This window comes from Myiozetetes cayanensis, unplaced genomic scaffold (assembly GCF_022539395.1).
Source record: "Myiozetetes cayanensis isolate MyiCay16 unplaced genomic scaffold, myiCay2020 scf5-8, whole genome shotgun sequence".
Classification (NCBI taxonomy): Eukaryota; Metazoa; Chordata; class Aves; order Passeriformes; family Tyrannidae; genus Myiozetetes; species Myiozetetes cayanensis.
In genome coordinates, this window is record NW_026087742.1 from 110,129,795 (window position 1) to 110,146,141 (window position 16,347).

Genomic DNA, 16,347 nt, shown 5'->3' on the forward strand with positions numbered 1-16,347 from the left:
ATTCTCCTCCAGAGACTTTTAATTGGGGAATTAACGCATGGTATTTTTAGTGAGTGTCCTCAGAACATTTATCTTCTTCTGTGGCATGTCAGTCCCTCAGGGAGCACTATTTGGGAAGCAACCACTGCTCGAGGTGACAGGGAGGAGTTATCTCCTCTGAAATCCCTGTTGACATGAGTGGCTGATACAGACAGTAGGCAATAGATATGCTTGCCATAACTGCATTCCCAAACATGTGAATAACATTGAATAAATGAAGAAATCTCAGGGTAACATGTAGGCTGCTGACTCCAGCCTTGTGCTGGGGGTTTCTGAACTGAACTTGGCTAAAAACCTCTGCTACAAAGAAGCCCAAAGGAAACGACATGCTGGAGAATTCAGGATGGTTATTAATGTGAAATCTGCTAGAAGAGTCAGGTGAGAGGGAGGTGATTTGTGGGCCAGGAGACAACATTCAGCTGGGAAAGTCCTAGTGGTAGCCAAGAAACCTAAAGATAGGGAAGAAGACTTCTCTGTGTTACATCTTACTCGATCAACACCATTAAATACTGGTAGGGCCAAGTTTCTAGATACTGCTTGGAGAAAGGAATTTCTCAGGGCTTCTGTCCTTTTTGTTTCTAACACTTTTCCTGTAAAAGTTAGACCCTTCTGACCTGACTACACTGATGAAATATCTGAGGCACTGCAGTTCCTTGCCTACGTGGAAAGAAAGCAGGAAGAAACCTTGGTAGGCAATGCATGCCTATATTTACTTATTATATTTTCTCTGGGTTTTAAGTGCTGAATTATTGGTGTTATGCTAATAAAATCCATTTAAGCTCGTGGAACAGTCTCTCACTTAAAGAGAAGTGATTTTGGCAATTTGCCAGCAGGCTAGCAGGATATTAATCAGACAATACCTAGGGACCAACACCACTATATTGCTTTTAATCTTTTGACCGATAAGGAAAACAGGAAGAAATCCATTTCCCTCCTTTCTTTGCTCAATGGGATAACCAGCTGGTACAGGCTAGCTGCAGCTCAGCTCAATTTGGGAGTAAATATTTGGTTTTTAGCTGGGTAAATGAGAGAGCAGCGCTGCTTTCCCCCCAGCTGTCATGCAGGCGGGTGCCATTCATGGTCACAGCGGGGCCCTGCAGGGCTTTGGATCCCTGAGTCATGTGTTAATAACAGAATGTCACCTTGCATGGGAGAAGTGTATGGCTTTGCTCAGATGTGCCTAGAAAGGGAAAGTTTGCTTGGCTGTGCCAGACAGTCATTTGAGGTGATGACCCCAGATGGTGTTCAGGACCAGAATTTCAGCCTGACTGTGACAGAGCTGCCCCAGGGAGGAGAGCAGGAGGCTTCTAAAGCAGTGACTCCACTGAGCACAGAGCAGAGATCACACTGTGGCTGGGGACAGTGGTTTGTTTGTCCCCAGCTGCAAACACATGGAGCAGAGCAAGGAATGTGTTACATTTCCATGTCCTCGCAGGACTACCCTTTGCAGTCAGTGGAGATGCCTTCCCTGAGCCTGTGGGCAGTCCTGCTCTGTGTATGTGTCCTGGAGAAACCTTTGGGGTCTCTTTGGTGGAGTTTAGACCTGATCTTGCCTTGTTTCTGTGTGCTCAGGTGAGGAACAAAAATGAATTACACAGATCTTTTAAGGCAGATTCTGTATTGTTTAACACAGGCCTTTCTGACCAGCAGCAAAAGACTGAAGAGTGAAAGCACTTTAATATTGTAGAACTCCTGCATGGAGACAAGTGGATCAGTTCTCCTGCATGAGTGTCCTTTTCTGAGACTCCTGGGGGAAGAGTCCTTCCCACAGATGCTCCTGGTGGGACCATTTGTTTCCCACAGGGGCATAGCCCATCAAATCAGTACTGCCAGCTTGCTGCAGAAAGTGGGGCCAGGAGTCTGGAGCAAACTAGTCCCACAGCAGCCCTGAAAAAGGAGCAAGCCATCTAAAAAGAAAAGACACCATTAAATTTCCTTTCCACATGGTGAATGAAGGAGCTTTTACCTGGGGAAGAAAGGAAAAGTGTTCTTTTTGTTAGCTTCATCCAGAGAGAAAGAAAATCTTTGAGGCATTTTCTGGCACGTGGCTCCTGTTAGGTTTCAGCCAGCTGAGCTCTTCCCAAAAGCACTGGAATGTAATTTCAGCAATAATCGATCAGCAGAAATGGAGGTAGTGAGGGTGTGAGGGTGTTCTGTTTCACAGAAGTCCTGGGTAAAAACCCATGCACTGTGTCTAAGAACATAGATGTAACAAACATGAATCTGGAGAGCTGAATTCCTGGAACCTCTCTGTGCCCTGAACGATGGAAAACTGGAGCCATTGCTGGATGGGGGATGGTGCTCTTCTACTCCTATTTCAGTCAATTGACTCAAATTCATTTGTAAACCTTTGGCACTCCTGCCGAAAAAATTTAATTTCCCACCTTTTTTTTTTTAATTTATTGCTCAGAATGTGTAAGTACTAAATTAGACATAGAGCTTTTGGTGTAAGCCAGCATAATCCTTTTACCACTGAATCATTCTGCTATATAGTATTTTGACCGCCCTGTGTGTGTGTGAAATTGCTGTCTAAAACGTATTGCTTAAAATTAGTGTTTGCCTGTTTTGGACAAATCTGTTAGAAAATTCTAAAAGGAAATCATGCAGAATAAAGAAACCTACTCTTTAGTCTCTTGGGTGGGAAACTCTTGAGTTCTTCACAGTTTCAAAGTGCTTTTGAAAGAGCTGAAATGGTTCGGTGTCACACTACAATGGTGTGACTTTTTTGTAAGCTTGTTAAATTATTTTCACGGGACAAAGAAATCCCTTACACAGTGCTGTATTTGCAAAGGATGGAGTACTGTGCTTGCACTGTACTGGGATCATGGAAGCACACTACTCTGAGCAAGCTGAGCTTGGTCCAGGCCAGCACAAAGTAATGACTGATGTTTTGATGAGAATTCAGTGACATGCAACAAGGGTTGATATTCTGCCATGATAAAGAGTAGATCCCAGCAGTGAAGACAAAAAAACCCAAAATGTAAAAAAACAAAAAAAAAAATCCAAAAAAAGGGAAAAAATCGGCATTTTTGGAAGTGTTCTTTTCCCAAACTCTCACTGAGATTACAAGAAGGAACTTGAGGGCAAAGGTTGGTGTTTATGGAGCTGGAGGTATCGTCTCTCTGCAAAGGGAAGAGGAGCTCTCAAGTCTGCTGAGAAGATTCCCTTTACCTTTCAGTCTTTGAACCAATCCATACATGAAGGAATTACTTTATTCCTACCTCCGGTAGGAAGTCCACTGAGAAGCCTGTGAGAGAGCTTGAAGTCATTCTGCTGGCACTTGTGGGTATACTGCTCTGGAAAGAGAAGTTCCTGTTCTATGTTGTCTCCTAAGAACAAAAGCCCTTAAGAGATGTGGCACTCCACATGACGTGATTTGCTTACACTGTAATTTTCTTCTTCTGAACGAGGCCAGGGAAGAGCTTCCTGTTACATTTCAGGGAAGTTAGGTGATGTGCAGAGTGAAAATGTCAAATAATGGTGTTCAAGTGTATAGCAACCAAGTCAACACTAATAAAAGTTCGCTGTCTTTCTAAAATGATCCTATACATTAGAGTGTCAAATGCTCTAGGACTTATAATGAAAGAAGACAGCATGTATTCAAGGCAGTGAAATGAAGCTAATTAAAATGTCAGATAACACAAGTTTAGATTGTTTGAAATAGACCCTTTTGTAATATAGCGAGATCTTCATTAGAAGGCCACAAACTTAACTTTTTAATAAAAAAATAATCTTAATAATTTTTTGCATCAAGTCTGACCTCTGCTGCCTACAAATTTGGATTGATATATCAAAGTACATACTGTCTTTAATGTTCCTGTCAAACCTGAGCTGTGATGCACGGATTTATTCCCTACTTGGAGAGATGCTTCTGTGAAACTTGGCTAATAAAAACGTGACACAGCCGGTGACTGATGTCTGTTCTCTCAGGGCGTGTGAGCGTGGGACAAACACTGCACACACATCCTCTTCTTGACGCTGAAAAATGAGACACATCTAGTAAAAAACATAATATATGCTCTAATGGTCTTGCAGTGACCTTCTCGTCGTCTTTCTGCCTCCTCCCATACCTTTCTCACCTCTCAACTCTTTTCCTTCCTTCCCTTGTAGGCTCTGAGCCTGCAATTTATCTTGCAGTGAGGTCTCTGCTGCCTCTGAGCGTGTCATACCCTTGCGCACAGGCCCTGGCAGGGTCTGGCCTTCCCCTGTGGGAGATCTCAGGCTGCTCTTTGCCAGCTCGGACCATGAGCGGACAAAGGAAAAAGCTTTTCCTCGTAAAATAAAGATATACTTAAAAAAAAAAGAAAAAAACCCTCGGCAATGAATCCAAAATCCCAGCTCTAGCAACCTGGTAATTTGTCAGTGCCAGGCGTCAGCCCACTATTAGTCTTTTTCTGGATAGAGATGACAGAGCTCTGTTGACAAGCTGTAGGACTTATTTCAGGAGCTGGCACCTGGCTCCCTGGCACGTCCCCCTGACGGCTGTGTCACGCTCCTTGGAGCTGCCTTTGGCTCTGCAGAAGTTGCTGCCTGGCGCTCCCAGCCTGCCTGGTTGGGAACTTGCTGTTTATTTCCATAATTGCACGTCCATGCACCGCTGTCCCCGGGCCTGTCTAACGCTGAGCAGAGCTTGCTGTGCCGGCAGAACGGGTGTCCCTCACATACATGGAGCACAAGGGGGAGGCTTCTCACCCTTCCCCAGAGGGGCTTTGGCCTCTCTCTTAGCCTCCCTCTTCTCCTGCATCCCTCCACTGTGATTGCCCTGAGCTGTTTACTCTCATCCTTGCTCTGTGTCACAGGAGCACCAGGTGCCTCCCCAGGGTGTGAGTCTGCTCTATCCCTTCCCACAGAAGGCCATGGCATCTGATCTGGAGCTTTCCTGCTCCTGCTGCAAGAAAATATTTAGCATTTTAATATCTTTTCACATTTTTAGAAGTAATTTATGTATGAACATACACAGTGCTTAGTAATCATTTCTCAGATGAATGTGGAATTTTTCTAAAATTAAACTATCATTCTTTTCTCTTCACACTTGGCTGTCATATCTTTCTTAATGCAAATCAGTCATTGACTAGAGACACCTACTGTAAGAAGCTATTTTAGCTGTCTGATCAGTTATAAATTGATTTTAAAAGTGAAGACCGTTTTGGGGAGATAAGCTGGGATTGGTAGGGAATGGAAAAAATAATTCAAAGGGGAAGTTTTTATTTGAATGTAAGTGACTATTTACGTCTATCTCACAGCAAAGACTGTAATCCAAGGGTCCTATCTCTCTTTCCTCCTGCTTTAACTCTTAGACCACAAATGCCTCCCCCTCCCTGGCCCTGTGCAATGCAGAGCCCTTGAGGACCAGAGACTTGTACTCTAAGGAAAACATATTTCCCCTTTTAGTCTCCATTTGATACCAGGCCAAAGGAAAAGGGAACATTATCTCTGAAGGAGCCAGGCTACTCTTCTGCTCTGAAGCAAGTCCCTTAGCGCAGGAATGAAAAAGAATCCATTATGGGTAGTTTCAGAGAAACCTCTCTTCACTGCAGCATTTCCCCCTGCTATGCTTCAAGTACTCTTCAGAGGGAATATTCCCATTTTCCAGGCAAAGAAAATGGCTTTGCTAACACAGTAGTGGTCTGCACAAAGCAAGAGCAAAGCAGAGAAGGTTCACTGAATGCAACTTGGGAAGTTGGAAAAAATGAGAACTGTTTTCTGGTTTTCTTTTTTTCTGCTCTTTATTCTTCAGGGTCAGCTCTGATGTTGTCTGCTGGGGCTTGAACAAGGAGCTTAATTTTTAAGGCATGTCTGACTTTTCTCTTTGGAATTTTTTTCTGTTGGTTGCACTGCTGGTTCTTTGAATATAATTAAAAGTATGTAAACAGTGACTGAGTTTTTAACTTAATTCAGTTTGAGTGAACATGCTTACTAACTTCAAGGTTTGCATGCTGTGCCTATAGGAACAATAGTTATCCTGGCATAAATATTGGGCAAGAGCAAATTTTGAAGCCATACAGATAAATAAACATAGAAAGCAACTACCTACAAGTACTTCTGTGCTTTCCTGATTTGTTAAACCTTTTCTTTTTCCCTAGCAAATTACAGCTATGCAACACTATTCAGATTTTGATTATTTATAAACAATCCACCTTGTCAAAGCTTCTGAATACTGTTAGTCAAATGCATTTGAATAAACAAATGCATGTAAGAGTTGCAGCGTGTTTACAGATATTCAGAGAGTAGAAAAGGAACCTACTAAATCAAATCAATTACAAATTGCCTGTTCCTTGCACAGCTCTATTGTCCCCTGAACGCTTGTAACGGGGAGCTCAAAGCTGAACATTCTTTCTTACTTTTGTGAAGTTTAAAGGGGGTATGTTTTTTTTAGTGCCCAGACTTGCGGTTTCTCAGATGTGTACAGGATTTTCTAACACGCTCCATTTAATACAGAATTCAGGGCAGTTGTTATAATCCTTCTCGAGTTAGAAACAGAGTCCTGGATCAGATTGCAGTTCTGGAGTGAGGCCAGCTGCTAAAGAAAATGATTACTTCCGCCCCTCACCTTTCATGCATTAAAAGATCCCTCTCGCTTGGCTTCCGAGGAAGCTCCCTGGGAACCCAGCACTGCAGCTGCACCAGCGGGAAGGTGTGATGCCTTTGGCAAGGCTGGGTGGCACAGCCCGGAGCCACCCTGTCCTACCACCCCAAAAAGGGAAAGCACCTCCCCATTCCTTCTGACAGCTCTTCACGTCAGCTGAGCTCAAAGCCTCATGCCATCTGTTTGCATCTTTGTTGCAACCTGCGAGAGCCTGTTTCATTTAGAATTCGGCTGCGGTGCCTCAGCTACAAGTAAATGCAAATACACGACTTCAGTATAGTGGCATAGGAGCAGTTGCAGCCTAAGGGCCAGTCTCCCACTGCCCTGCTTTGTAGCAACAACCAGTGGGATGAGGAGGGCTGGCCCTGCTGGTTTCCCCTGTGTCAGGAGACTGATGTGCCGTTTACAGCCAGAGACGGAAGGATGGTCTTGATCTGCAGCTGTGCACTGTCCTGAGAGGCAGGAGCCAAAACAGCGCTGCAGCCCACACTCTTGGGGCACAGCATGGTCAGCTGTGCCACTTCCAGACTTCCCATAACACCGCTGTCAGGCAGGTTGAGACTGTCTCATGGATACCCTGTGGGCACAGGGCGTCTCTAGATGCAGTACTGCAAAGCGCTCGAGCTCTTTCGTGTGTCTTCCATGACAGGGCTGGTCTTGTGTGGCCACCTCTGCTTCAGGATCTTGCTGCTTCTGTCTTGGGAGAACGTGACATACGCTGTGGACGTGCTCCTTGTGACCTGGGACCGTGAAAACCTCATGCATGGAGGCCTGCCAAGGCACCTGCCTGCAGCCTCCTCTGCCTGGTTCGGCTGAGTGGTTTGAGCTGATGGTTTGGAACGGGTGGATGTGAGTCCTCAGGTCACACATGGCACTGTTCCATGCTGTGCCCGACCTCTGCCTCTCTGCCATTGATTTATTCTTGGCTGGTAATTTGGAGACTGGGAAATCTGTGTGACTGCAGTGATGGGTCTGCAACTCCAGTTCTGTTGCTGCAGCCAGGCCCTCACATAGACACACACTCACACACACACACACACACACACACACACACACATATATACATGCATACATACACATGTATACTCTCTGGTCTCCCCAGGAGCTTGTGCAGACCTATGGCCATGCCAGTATCTGACTACCCTGGTCTCTCTCTGTATCCAGCCCCTGACCTATGGTCTCCCTGACTGTCTCCCAGACCCCTTATCCTACATGCACTCTTGTGGGACCACTCTTCCCGAGGGAAGACAGACATAGTGATTTCTCCAGTTACTGGCACCCAAACTCATGGCCCCTCTGATCCACTGCTCAAATCCAGCTGCTGCATGCACCCCCATATACACACAACCATACACACTGAACAGGGTCCCTCACCCAGAAAAGAAGTTAAAAATGCAGTTTAGCAAGAAGACCGTGGTGATCAGGGCATGACCAAACAAGCACATTGACCAACAGCCTGCTTACATGCACTTATCTCTGTATTTGCCACTCCTGTTCCTTTGCAATCAACCTTCATCCTTCCGTCCTGGCCTCTGGTCTTTACCCTTAGTATCCCATAGGTATCACACATTCCCACTAACCCCTTTTAAGACACCCTGCAGTAAGTTTTATGCCACTTCCCAGATGCCCATCCCATAATGAGTCCCAAACACCTGCAGGCAGTTACCCTGCTCAGTCTGCAGTCACCCTGCTCTCACCTGTCTGGTGAGAGCAACTCCTTCAGACTCCTCCAACACCCAGACGATTGCTCTCTGCTGAGGTCCCTGGGAATATCCAGGACCGGCTGTTATAGGGCTTCCTCTGCTTGGTACTGTCTTCTGCCCATCTCCAGGCCTTTGTGTTTATGGTGATTGTCCCTTCATCACATAAGCTAACAGTTCCCACCACTGTAAACACTGATGGCTCTCAGAAGAGTAATCTCTGAGTTTATACTATTAAGTGTCAGCAGATCCACAGTTTGATCTTCAGAAATTGCGTGACTCCTGTGTCTTCTGTGCTCGTGTGATAGACTGCTTCAGTCAATACAGTTTTAATAGTCACATCTGGAAGAAATAATTTCCTAAAGCACATTTACTGCTATTTTTCAGGAAGTCACGTTATGAGGATAATGAAGAATGTGAGCTGCATTTAAATACAAAGCAGGCTGGGACATCATCTGTCTCATTCAGTAACTCAGGAGAGGAAGGCAACCCTTTAATCGTGGTAGACAACCTACCATGGACTTCTCAGTAAGATACTGTGCTGCTGCTTCCTTCTGTGTGCAGGACACTGCGTGTGAGAATGCTGAGAGCCTTCAGGAGGTGTCTGGGGAGGATACCAGGTACTGTGTAAATGTAGCTGCTGTTCTGCTGCCACCTGTAAAACTCTATCCAGAAAATCTAAGACTATATGCAGAAAACCTGTATTTTATTGCTGTGAGATGTAAACAGGGGACACTGGGTGTCAGGGGTAGCCTACAGGGTTGGGGATGCGATGGATCCTCTCAGGTTGCAGATGAGCAGAGCCCAGCAGGGGTGTAGTGCATGCAGGGGAGCACCTGGTGAAGACATTCACTTGTTGTCAAATTAAAAGCAATCCAGCAGTAAGTCACTGTTGTGCAAACCACCTGCCCTCTGCCATCTCCGCTGCAATAGGCAGGGATGTGAGGTACCGACAGCTCTGGAAATATTGAAGCTGCCAATATAAATGTTTCTGATTAAACTCCGTGCAAAGGCCGTGTGCATAAACGCACAGGGTACACAGAGACATACCCAGGATGGTGACTTCAAAACCATTTGCAATATTCTGTTTACTCTCGGCAAACGTTTCCAGGAGACATGTTTGCGAGGAATATGTGTAGAATTTGGCACCATAGCTTGAGGCTTTATCCAGCAGCTGCTGGAGGGGTGGCACAATACCTGTGTTGCCAGGCTTGACACAGTTAGAGATGAAGCATTTCCTTAGATTAGCATGGAATTAATTCCTTTCTTGGCTACAAAATTGTCGCATTTGATGTTGCCCGCTTGGAATTGCTTGAATGGATCAACAATGTTTTTGATAATATCTGCCAAGAGCATTGACTGAGTCTTTTACAATTACTCAATTTATACATCATGCATCAGTTTAGAGCATAAGGCAGATAAGGAAAAGTTGTTGAAAAGGGAAACCTAATAGTGTTTTGTATTTCTTACATTCATGTAATAGACTTTATGTTGGAATGAATGTAGTTGTCTAGAGAAGCAGACCAGATATGATTCTAAAATTCATTCAAAACTTTGATTATCTGGACTTTTTTGTATAACAAACTGCTTTGCAAGACTGATTAGCCAGTCAGCTGCCAAAGACATTTTAAAAATGCCCGATACTTACCAGAAGCAAGAGGCTGGTGAGGAATATACTGTGGTGCACCCAGTACAAGCACATAGTCCATGGCTGTGGGTACTGGTTGCAAGACTCAGTGGTGGAGAAAAATTGAATAAGTCACTCCTCCTCCAATTCTTGTTCAAAGACAGAGAAAAATGTATTTGGAAAACCAATCATATAACTGTCTAGAGTTCAGGCACACATCTCTACTTCAAGCTAACCAGCAACCACTGTGACAAACTTAACTTCTCAAACTTTGCAGTGAGGATGTAGGTGCAAAAATGATTTTGCTTGTTTTCCCGGTCTAGAATGGTGGATAAAACCAGTTTTAATCACTGCTGAAAAATGGTCTTTTTTTCAAGTTCAGCTAATTTATTTCTTGCCAGTGCACTGGAAAATTGGAACATAGACCAGGGAAAGATTCACTTAGAATAATAAAGTATATGCTGGCTTGGCACTAGCATCTGTATAAGCCACCAGGTGTCTGCATGCCTTTTAGAGAGGTAACACTGTTGATGTTTTTAAAGACAGAGGAGTTCTAGAAATTTGAAACCTACAGAAAGGGAGTACATTTAACAGATTTTTGATGAGCTTGGGCAAACATGGGAGCTTTCATTACAGCTTTCAAAAACTGTAGGAATTCTTGAGTCATCTGTGTAGCCCTGAAATTGCATCAGTAGACATCAATCACTGCTGTTTGCAATTCTGTTGTGACAAATGGGGTGAAATAGGTCCTGATTAACTTCTGCCATGTCAAAAATATTTACTCCAGCTTGCACTGAAAATATTCTACCAAGCACAAGACTGGAAATAGTCCTTGCAACAGTTTTGCCACTGTCACCTGTCTAAACACTGAATGGCTGGATAAACAATGGCAAACAGGGAGTGCATGGACGAGCAGTACCCTCTACCATGGCTCTTAACAAATACAGTTGCAGCCTTTGCTGCCAAGACAAGGACTCTTTGTACCTTCGTTATGAACTCAAGTGGAAAAAAAATACAGAAGGTGCAAACCTGAGGATGTAGTTTCAATACAAATTATCTAGAGCAAGATGGAGCTCAGAATAACTGCACTGAAGGTGGAGATGGAAAAAATAGAGTGGGAATTAAATTTTTTTTTTTTTGTATATGTAAGCAATGGCTTTTATGTGGTACTTTCTTATGCCATTTAAGAATTTCTTTGGAGCTATAAATTTGAAAACTAAAGAAATAATAAAAAGATGATCAAATGAACTGATGCTGCCATTATGTATATTATAACCACCAGTAAGCCATCACTTAGAAAAGTTTATATCTAGATGAAATCTATAAAGAAAATTACCCTCAAAACAGGACTTTATCATTTGTCATGACAAATAGTGAAAATGGCTGATGTTTCTCACCTTGGTTCAGGACTAAACTTTATATCCTTTCTGTCATCAAAGGAGCTGAGTCTGCTGGCCTTTGAGGGAGGGCTAACACAGGCTCTTTAGCCATTACTTTTTTTGTGGTGGGCCTATTTGAAAGTTCTGAGGTATATTTTTGTTGTTCTAGCTGTGTTATTTGCCTTATTTCTGCTAGGCTGGTACATGGAATTTTATTACAATTTCTTTCAAATAATGCCCACATTATATACAATTGACATAGGTGAAATAGATGTAGAGTTACTAAAAGTAACAGAAATGTAAATAGCAATAGTATAAAAAGATAGCTACTACTGAGTTCCATTTCTAAAGGGTAATTGCATTTCCAAAATAATTAGCCTAATAAAAGTGTGGTTGTATCCTGAAATATTTTTTAAATATAAATTTTATCTCTAGACTTTCATCTGCCCCTGTTTCCAGCTGAAATAGTGCAACATAGAAGTTGATTAGAATTCTCTAACAGCGAACCTACAGGTTGAATCCTGTTGTTATATTCTATTTTATTGAATAGTAAAATGATGAACAGCACAGGTAATACCGAATAGAGCAATATTCCTTTATTTAATTTTGCAATTTAAAGTTAAGAACATTTTGGTTAATGGAAGGTGAAGATGGTATTAAAGAAGTTATTATTTATCGGTGATTTATACAGCAATGAGATTGTATTGTAAAGCACTGAGTTAGAAAAATTGACATGATAAGTCTCCTTAACTCTCAGACATTGGAGAATTGCCCTTGGTTCTTGTTGAATAATACATATTGGCTGATAAAAACAAGGTACAAAGTGTGTATAGATTCATTTAGAATTCCCAGGTGGGAAAATTTGAGTAGGTTTTCAATGAAGAGTCTATTATCTCTTGGTAACTGAGAACATTACATATGAAAACTATGGCATTTAAAATGAGTAATCTTATATCCAGACAGTGTTGGCTGACACTGCCATATTCTGCTTTTTGAACTAATCATAGTTTTTAATTACCAGATATCTTTTTTTAATGGTAGCCATTTCTCAGATGCTCTAATTAGGTGTTTGCCTGGTAGTGATGAAAATTTAACAAGTTCCTATTAGTGATATGGTGATGTTTCATTGCCCAAATACTAGAATAAGGAAAAAATCCACCCCTTGTTGGTCACATTGTGTCACCATTTGGAAGATAACTCATCTAGTAGACTGTAAATTTCCCAGGGCAAAGACTTTCATGTTTATATTTGTAATCTGCCATTCAGACCAATGGGACAGTGTAGTCTGTAAACAATAGTAACTGAATGCCAGTAATTTCAGATGATAGGATGAATAAGACATTCAGGTTGTAATTTTGCTTTCTAGGTATGGTTATCTAAGATTTTATATGGCTATGATCACTGGAGCAGCAAAAATTTTCATGTGATCCCATGACAGAAAAACATCCACAATCGTTCTAAACCATATTCCTGTGAGGACTTATTAGACCTTTCATTTGTTAATGTAAGGGCTGTTGTTTTATTCTAACAAACCTAATCAACACATTAGCAAATAACTAAAAAAACAATTATTTTTCATAAAATCGTACATAAAAGAATAAGTTTTTATTAGGCTGCATCACCTATTATCTAGCACGGAGGCACTGTTGTTTTATCAGAAAAGTAGGCATACTTTTGTAACAGTGGTTTAATCTATTTCCAAAATGCATCAATATAAAGGATAGTGAAAGTCTGAAGATGAAGACAATGAGAGTTGCTAAAGCTCAGAATGCCAAAACTTTCAGTGCTGAAAATGCCTCTGACTCTTCAGGTGTGCCACATGAAGTTGCCTACCAGAATGAAACCAATGACAAGACATATTTTCAGTATTTTATTCCAATTTTTATTATTTCTTTAAATGCTATGCTCTTTGATTATGGCAACAGCTGTTGGCAGTACTGTACAATATGTGTCTGCACAATATGTGTTCTCTCACATTATGTTCTGCAGAGTGTGAGACTTGGATTTATTTTTATTTAAAACTGAAGAAAGGATTTTGTAGGATGTTCAATAACTGGACTTCTTGAAGAGTCACCTTACAAGTCTCAGGGAAGGCTCACAGTTCAAATGCACCAGGCAAAGTCAAGGGAAGTGTAGGTTCTTCCTTCTTTCTCTTTTCTCGGTGATGTAGAGATATTTTTAAACAAGAATAAGTGATAGACAATCATGTGTATTTTACAGCTTGCTCTCACATTAGTCAAACAAGGGCCATACACTCATACTGTGGTATGAACTGCAGTCAACTAAGGATTGTCCCTACCAGAAAAATTGATAGATTTATTGAAGAAACACACAGAAAATGCAAGCTTCAGTCTGACCCTGTCTGTTTTCTTCCTTCATCTCTCATTTTGTACATGAATATACATATATATATATATACATACACATGCACACACACACACACACACACACACACACATACTATGTCCCCCCAGGCCAAAAGCTGAAATGAAATTACACTAAGGTAGGGATATGGGCTCTGAGCAATATTCAAAAAAACACCTGTGTCTTCCTTTGAAATCCAGATCCCCTTTTCCAGTGGCATCTGGAGAATACAAAGTGACTGAAAGATAACATTTAGGCTTTGCTGGCCCGAGTGCCCTCGTCTGAGCATGATGCCATTTCAACAGCAGTTCTGCTCCTCCCTGCTGACCCTCCTTTGTCCCTTCTCTTTTCTGTCATCCTCTGTCTCGCTGCCAACAAAAATGTCTAATGATCTGAAAAGTAATCTGAACTAGCTCTTTCCATCTGGATCTGTTCCGTGATGTGTCTCCCAGCGTGACCACACACAGCTGTGCTGCCGTGGGCGTACGAGAGGGAATGATTTCAGCTGGGCAAAGTTGATCTGCCACTGTCTGTGAGACCACGGCCTCAGCCATTTCTACCATTTCTCTCCTTAATGTCACTCCAGCAATTAACCTAACCATCAGCTACTGGCATCATGTCTCCTGTCACTCTCGACATCCACAGATTCCTCTGGGAGTCAGGAAGCAGAAGCAGAGGCAGAATCAGGCTGCCCCTTTCAGGAGGTGGTGTGCTCTGTGAAGGAGACTTTCCAACTGGAGTACAAGCAGGAAGGTTTGTGCAGGACAGAGAATATCAAGGCTGTGCTGTTCCACATCATGAGCAGCAACCTTTTGTCCCTCACAGTCTCCTGGCCTAGTGGCTTCCCACGCTGGATATAGGCTGGAAAAGCCGGCGCTGCCTCAGCTCTGTCTATGCGTGCTTTGTCCCCTATGCAGTTTGAATTTTTATGGTCCCTGTCAACATGTTTGAGACATGGCCACTTCTGGATCTTACACCTTCAGAGAGTTCCTTCTCCCTATGCCATGTGAGGTGGAGGATCCCCAGGGTGAAGGATGAGAACCACACAGTGAGCATACTGACAGCGTGTCTCGTCTGGTCAAGACCGATGTACAAACCTCCCAGCCAGCCCTGACCCAAGCTGATAAAGGCTGTTGTGCCTATTTTTCACCCTGGGATTATCAGCCTGGGGCTGAGCCCAAGCTATGCATTCCTGCTTCCTTTTCTGATGTGCAAGACACCCAGTAGTGAACAGTCCCCCTAAAATAAATTCATCATGTGAGACCTCTCCAGACCCAGCAGCCGAACACCCCACTTACCCTGCCATACCTCTCCTGTTCTCCTGTGTCCTGCCCACACCCTGTGCTGGTGGCTGCAGGGAGCAGTGGGGCTGGACCCTCCTGGGGTGGCAGAAAGCTGCTGTTTGTCATTCTCCAAGCTTGGATGCCGTGCTGGAGCCAGCTGGTGAGACCAGCCTGCATTTCACCTCCCAGAAACCCAACTGCAGCAGGAGCCCTGACTGATTCATCAGTCTGGAGTCACTGCTAAGTCTGAGGTGACCCAAGAAAACTTCAGAACCCCTCAGGGGACTAGCTGGCAGCTGAATAGCAGCCTTGGACATGCTGTTAGCATATAAATGACACTCTTAGGTGAGCAAAATGATCAGTTGATATCAAAGTGTCTTTAAGGATAAGTTCTCACTTCTTCCTGGTGAAAGCCAAGAGTGAAAGGTGGAAATTATGTCATGGAAGAACAGATAGAGCCAGAGACTGCCCACGGGGAACAGCTATTGGCTCACAGAGGGACGTAAAATATATTTTCCCCACCTGCTCAGTTTCCTCCAAGTCAATGAAATTAAAATCTGACCATTTTTTCCTGGTAACCTTTGAAAAGGAGTCAGGCTTGCCAAAAACCTCTGCTGGAACACCAAAGGAAAAGGAAGCAAGTTGTAACACATGTTTTGGATCAAACAGTAACATTCTGTTGCACACATCTAAAACACAGCGGAGGGAACACAGTGCTGCTTTGGAGTGTGCCTAGTGACATGAATCACGATATTAGCTCAATATTTGCCCAAAGAGTATAAATCACCAGGATTCAGGCAGCCTAACTTTGTTTATAGGAGCTGCACAAGGAAATGAGTATACTGCAGCCTTGTTTCTCCTAACTGCTCAATTCTGAGGCTTTCTCTATACACCAAGTAATTCTTGGTGTTCTTTTCCTTCTTTTTGAAGAAGAAAATTGCATGAATAACACTTACAATAATGAAAGAAACTGCATCTCAGAGAGAGCAGAACATTGGCAACATAACCAAATTTGACATTATCATAGATTTGGGTTTGCAGTATTGACAGTAATAAGCAATGGATCTATTTCATGTGAATTTAGCATGAGACATCAAAAATAGTGTTGGTTGGTTCCTGGTACAGCTGTCTCAGGAAGAGTTTGGTCAGTCTAGTGAAGATCCTGTGGAGTTTTGTGAGTCAGTTGACTGACTCTGAAAAGTGGAGTGTGGAGTGGGTCAACAGGTTGTTGGATTTGTGGTATTGGGAGAAGGAGGTGAGGGGTTTCTGTTGCCTGTGTGAAGGCCCTCTGGTAACTTGTGACCCTCCTGGACACTTCAAACCAAATCTGAGGAGACGCAGGGTTTCCAGGAATCCTAATTTATCAGTC